Genomic DNA, 5,617 nt, shown 5'->3' with positions numbered 1-5,617 from the left:
TCGACAAGTGTCACATTGTAGAAGATTGGTATGTAGTTTTTTTCAATTTAAAGTTTGTACAATTATATTTGATCGTGATACATCTGTGAACTGAAGTACCTCTGTTTGTTTTTTGTATACAATTCTTAGTTAAATCAAGATGTTTAGTCACAATTTAATAATGCCTATGGTCTCGGATTCTGTACTAGTTAATTAGCAAAGCAGTTTTTTTCACCGATTTGAGAATGTCGTTGATTTTATGCTTACAAATACTATGCAATTTAAGTAATCATTTTAGTCTAGAATCATATTTATTTATTTACCATCAGATTATATCAGAACATACAAAAATATCCTACCTATGGACTCATTTTTTGAGAATGTAAACAGAAAAGGACACGTTTTTTTAAGCAGGCCTTTTCTGCTCCATTTTTGGAAAACGCCACACTGGAATTTTGCGTCGTAAATAACATTTTGGGATAAAAATACTTGCAAAACTGGCTAATCGCATGTAAATAGTGTTTCTTTTGTTTCTAAGAAGACGTTTACTGATAAATAACGACTATTTTTATAACATAATATAACAATTTAACAAAATATTATGAACAAGTGTGATAAGTGCAGTTTTTTTATCTGTTTTTTGAGAAAGGGCCTGGCCTTTTGGAGGTGAAACAAATCTTGTGAAACGCCAGATTTTGAGGAAATAACATTAGTCTTAAATAATCAATTTAACATATTTTACTGTTTTTAAAACAAATTCGAGACAACAGATATTTTAATTATTCCATGTTTTCTATTTTTTACACTGTATCAGGTTATCTGATATATTAAAAGGTTTACAAAAAAAATATTTTTAGAATTGGGAAATTTCTTCTCAATTGGGAAAAAAAACAACCAGATTTGCATTGGGAATGGCGCCAAATTTTGGACCCATTTCATAGTGCAGAAAGGGCGAATGCCCAAGGGAAGTAACTGCTGTGAGGAGTTTGCTTCGCATTGTGTCACATCGGTCTTACTGACAATAACGTAGTGACGTCACCATTTATGTATAGAATGACCGTTGCTTCCCTTGGCCTACTCTATCTGACCTACTCTGACTTAAAACAACTTTTATCTCCTGAAAGGTCACAGGGGCAGGTCGAACCTCAAAGACCTCGTGAAGAGGCCGGTAGGACCTGTAAATAAACTCTGATTCAAAAAAAAAGCTTCCCTTGGCTCTTGTGCAGTAAATCTGCACAGGCTTTGGAAGTAAACAAAATAAAGTATGCCAACTAAATTTATATCACATAATGTTATAAAATACCTTTCATTTAATAAATATATTTGTCATATTACTTTTTATGTAAATATGCGTTTGAAATATTTGACTTTAAAATATATTCAGTCCTGTATGATCATACAAATAGGCGCGCGACAAAGCTGTATTGACTCAATTTCGAAATTATCAAGGTAGAACTATTCTGTCCTGGATTTTTTTTATTTATTTTTGTTCGGAAACAATTTTATTTGTTTATTCACAAGATCAGACCATTTTTAGAGTGCTGTTTTTCTGAAATTGCTATCTGTCATCAAATGTCACATGTTTTCGCGACTGTTCAATGTTTGTTTAATTTCATGAATGAATAGCTAGTCAGCTATAAGTTGTTTCATAAAATTCTTTCTAATAAATTTTGGTGAAACTGAGAACACTCCGTGTATTATATTAGCAATGTCAAAATCAAGGGATAAAACATACTGGCACTCCTACAGACAGGTAAAAAAAATTGTTTCTATACACTTAAATCATGTTTACAATGCTGAGGAATCATGTTCCAGTACGCCCAATGCAACAGGCCATTTGGCAGCTATTTCTTAGGTAAATACTTATTGTTCTTTTAGTATGCAACATAAATTAATGAACTGAGAGCTGTGTACAGATGCTTTGTGTTTCTTTTCAGGTAAGCCATTTGTCTGTATAGGGTGGCCGAAACCGCGCTGATGTGTGCCGGCGCATTCTGAAGCATTGCATTTCAAATGAGATGGCCAACCAGTACAGCTGGCATGGGAGGAAGAAAAAGGCAGTATTTGGAAAACTTCCATTGGCTGATGCTGTGCAGAGTAAGTTGTCATAGTATGTGTAAAAAGATAAGGTCACAGTTAGAACTAATACATAGTGCCAGTTACGCAGTCTCGGTAGTTTTCAGACTTTACTTAAGGGGTCAATATAAAAAACTGGTTCTGTATACAACCCCGCGTTCTAGGCACCTTTAATAACTATGAGGGGGGTGTAGGGGAGTTAATGCAATCAAATGTCACAATAAGGTCTTATATCGAAAACCACAATCACGTCTGAAATTGAAATTTCATGTACCTCGTAATTAATGTCGCTATATATTTCCTTGTATGAGACGTAAAATAAATGACGTATTTATATATTATACTATATAAGGTACCCCTATACACCTTAATTCGTGTTAATATCGGGTAAAAAAGGGTATGGAGATACATGTATTTAAAGTGGGAACCCCATGACCCATTTCTTAATCAGAGACCCCGTAACTGGCCATATGTGTGAATATATATATATACATACAGAATTGCATCCGGCTGTTTTCCTTTTTCAAAAGTAGTCTTCATATTGAAATTTAAAAAGGGTTAAGAAATAATATTGGTTTATAAACTGCCCAGTATCGTTAATTCTTGCAACCCTGCTTGAACATATAATGGATATAGAATAATATGAGCCTACATGTCATTACCATTTTCAGAATCTGTCATGCGGTCCTTTAAATGCACAGCTGCAGAAGTTGAACATGAGTGCAGGGAATGGTTTAGAACAGCCTCTGACCGTGACGGTGGAAGAAAACAGAGGACAGCCAAAAAAAGTGATGAACCGTCTTAATGAATTTTAACTTGTGTGTGTTTTAACTTTTAATTTAGTCTCCTGCTGCAATTTGTTATGATGTAAAGGTCTCTTTGAACTTGAAATTAATTATTTTACACAACTTTTCTTTTAATATGCATAATGATGGAAGCAGTGTATATATTTTTTTGTTTGTTTTTTTGCCTTTATTACCTATATAGCTGTAACTCTGTGTGTTACTTAGGTAAACGTAACTTTTCAATATATTCTTGTTCTAATTGTTTTCATTTGTCTTTTTTGAAGAAAACAAGTTTCATGTAGTTTGTATTAATATTGAAGACAATATTCTCGTAATATTTTTTATTCAAAACTTTCTTGAAATGCCCATAATTTATGTCTAAGTTCAGGGGACATACAAGGTGTTTATTTCTGAAAATACTCAATTATAAAAACCAATTCCCTCAATTCATTTTGAATTTGATAAGTGACAGAACTCAATTATTTTTATTTTCAAGTGATCATTTCCTGGTGAAAACAACAAATACTTTTAATATAAGTTAATTTAAGGTATTTATAACCATATGTAAATAAGTCCCAGTAAACTACTCAATTATATATCATTCAGCAATCTATTGCTCTGTCCTACTGCAATGTATTCATTAACAAATACTGACTGCTTTATACTGCATAACATTATTAGTTCTCTTTAAAGGAATGGTCTGACTTAATGGCTTTTTTTCAGTATTTTGGGAATGTGACCCCATTCCATGAAATTGGGAAATGTTGCGTCAATATATATATTTACCTGCAGTTCAGAAAAAGTACAACTGATTAACTACAAGTCTTATTCCACATTTCACAGCTAGTATTTACCATTTAAGACTATTCAACAATAAGGAATTGCTTGACTTGATTTAGGGGGAAAAAATGTGTTCTGCCATTGAGAACATGGCCCATTACCTTAAAGTGAGCTTTCTAGTAACTTGTACATTTACATTTTGTGCCATTACTATGTTGTGTTTTTTTTTGCTGGATAGCAATTTGCTGAATTTACTTGTTACAATTTTTTTTGTGTATCGTATGACTGCTATGTTGTATTTTGCTGACAAGTCTTGTTACTATTTTTTGTGTATCATATGACTACATTGTTGTATTTTGCTGACTAGTCTTGTTACTATTTTTTGTATATCAAATGACTACATTGTTGTATTTTGCTGACTAGTCTTACTTGTTACTATTTATTGTGTATCGTATGACTACTATGTTGTATTTTGCTGACTAGTCTTACTTGTTACTATTTTTTGTGTATCGTATGACTACTATGTTGTATTTTGCTGACTAGTCTTATTTGTTACTATTTTGTGTGTATCTTATGACTACTATGTTGTATTTTGCTGACTAGTCTTACTTGTTACTATTTTTTGTGTATCGTATGACTACTATGTTGTATTTTGCTAACTAGTCTTAATTGTTACTATTTTATGGGTATCGTACATTATCCAGTTTAAAGAAAGGGTTATTTTATTAATTGCCAGGGTATATAGACCAGTTTTGATAATATGGGTGATATGAACCATTTATACATGCATGTTTGGTAATTTTCCATGTATACAATATGCGTGTTGGATACGTTGGTTTTCTTCATAATTCTCTTATTTTATTTTCATTTGCTGAATATTCTATTACCATAATACAAAACTCAAGTCATTTGGTCATTTAACATTTTGTTTCAATGTGTTACTTTTTCAGTTTCTGTACCTGTAGAATTATAGAGACTGTTTAAATAATTTCTTTTACATTTGTTGTTAGTCAATGTATATATTAATTAATTTTACACCATTAGAATAAAAATGTTGGAATTAGTAATAAATCAGTTTAATATTTTCAGTTTCAAGACAGTAGTATAATTAGCAAATACTGTGTTCCAGTTTGGTTGAAAAGAATGTAAAAATAAAATGTTGTCTGAAGAAAATTTTCTTTCATTTATTTAAGAAACTGTTTTAGGCCCTTAACACTACCAACAATTAAAAACAATTGAGGCTAGACAGGGACTGAGGAATGGTTAAAAGTATGTCGGCACCATGCTGGCTCAAGAAGGTATCGCCGATATACATACCAATGTCGGGCCAACATCGAGCCGTGTTGCACTCCCGATCTCGGGCTGATATACATACAAATGTCGGGCCAACATCGAGCCGTGTTGCACTCCTGATCTCAGGCCGATGTAATTACCGATGTCCGGCCGATATACATACCGATGTCGGGCCAACATTGCGCCATGTTGCACTCCCGTTGTCGGGCCGATGTAATTACCGATGTCGGGCCGATATTGAAATAAATATCGGGCCGATATCGGACCGATTTAAAATGTTTGCTGGGTATGCTACCATTAAATAAAACAAAGTAGAAATGTACTGTAATAAATATTGTGTATACCAAACCTACATTGAAAATGATTTTCGTTGATGTATTTTCTCGTTGGTTCATTTTGATTTATAATTTATAGAGAGAGCATTCCAGTTACTTTCCCGACTTGAATAAGGAATAATGAACCCGTTCCTTATTCAAACTGAACAGGAACTGGATTATCATTACTTAAAACTAAGTAGAAATGTATTGCAATAAGTATTTTAAATATACAACCTATATAACGTTTCATACAAGGAAATATATAGCGACATACATTGCGAGGTATATGAACTTTCAATTTCGGACGTGATTGTGGTTTTCGATATTAGACCTTATTGTGACATTTGATTGCATTACCTCCCCTACACCCCCCTCATAGTATTTAAA

General features: G+C 32.8%; 1 long non-coding RNA gene across 1 annotated transcript; it reads left to right on the top strand.

Annotated features, from left to right (window-relative positions):
- Positions 1 to 1,370: 1,370 nt before the first annotated feature.
- On the top strand, positions 1,371 to 4,704 carry LOC127855529 (uncharacterized). Its single transcript, XR_008037580.1, has 3 exons — positions 1,371 to 1,428; positions 1,917 to 2,076; positions 2,727 to 4,704. It is a non-coding gene; the product is annotated as an uncharacterized LOC127855529 (long non-coding RNA).
- The last annotated feature ends 913 nt before the right edge of the window (positions 4,705 to 5,617 follow it).

This window comes from Dreissena polymorpha, chromosome 13 (genome assembly GCF_020536995.1).
Source record: "Dreissena polymorpha isolate Duluth1 chromosome 13, UMN_Dpol_1.0, whole genome shotgun sequence".
NCBI classification, from domain to species: Eukaryota; Metazoa; Mollusca; class Bivalvia; order Myida; family Dreissenidae; genus Dreissena; species Dreissena polymorpha.
This window is presented reverse-complemented; position numbering and strand designations above follow the sequence as displayed.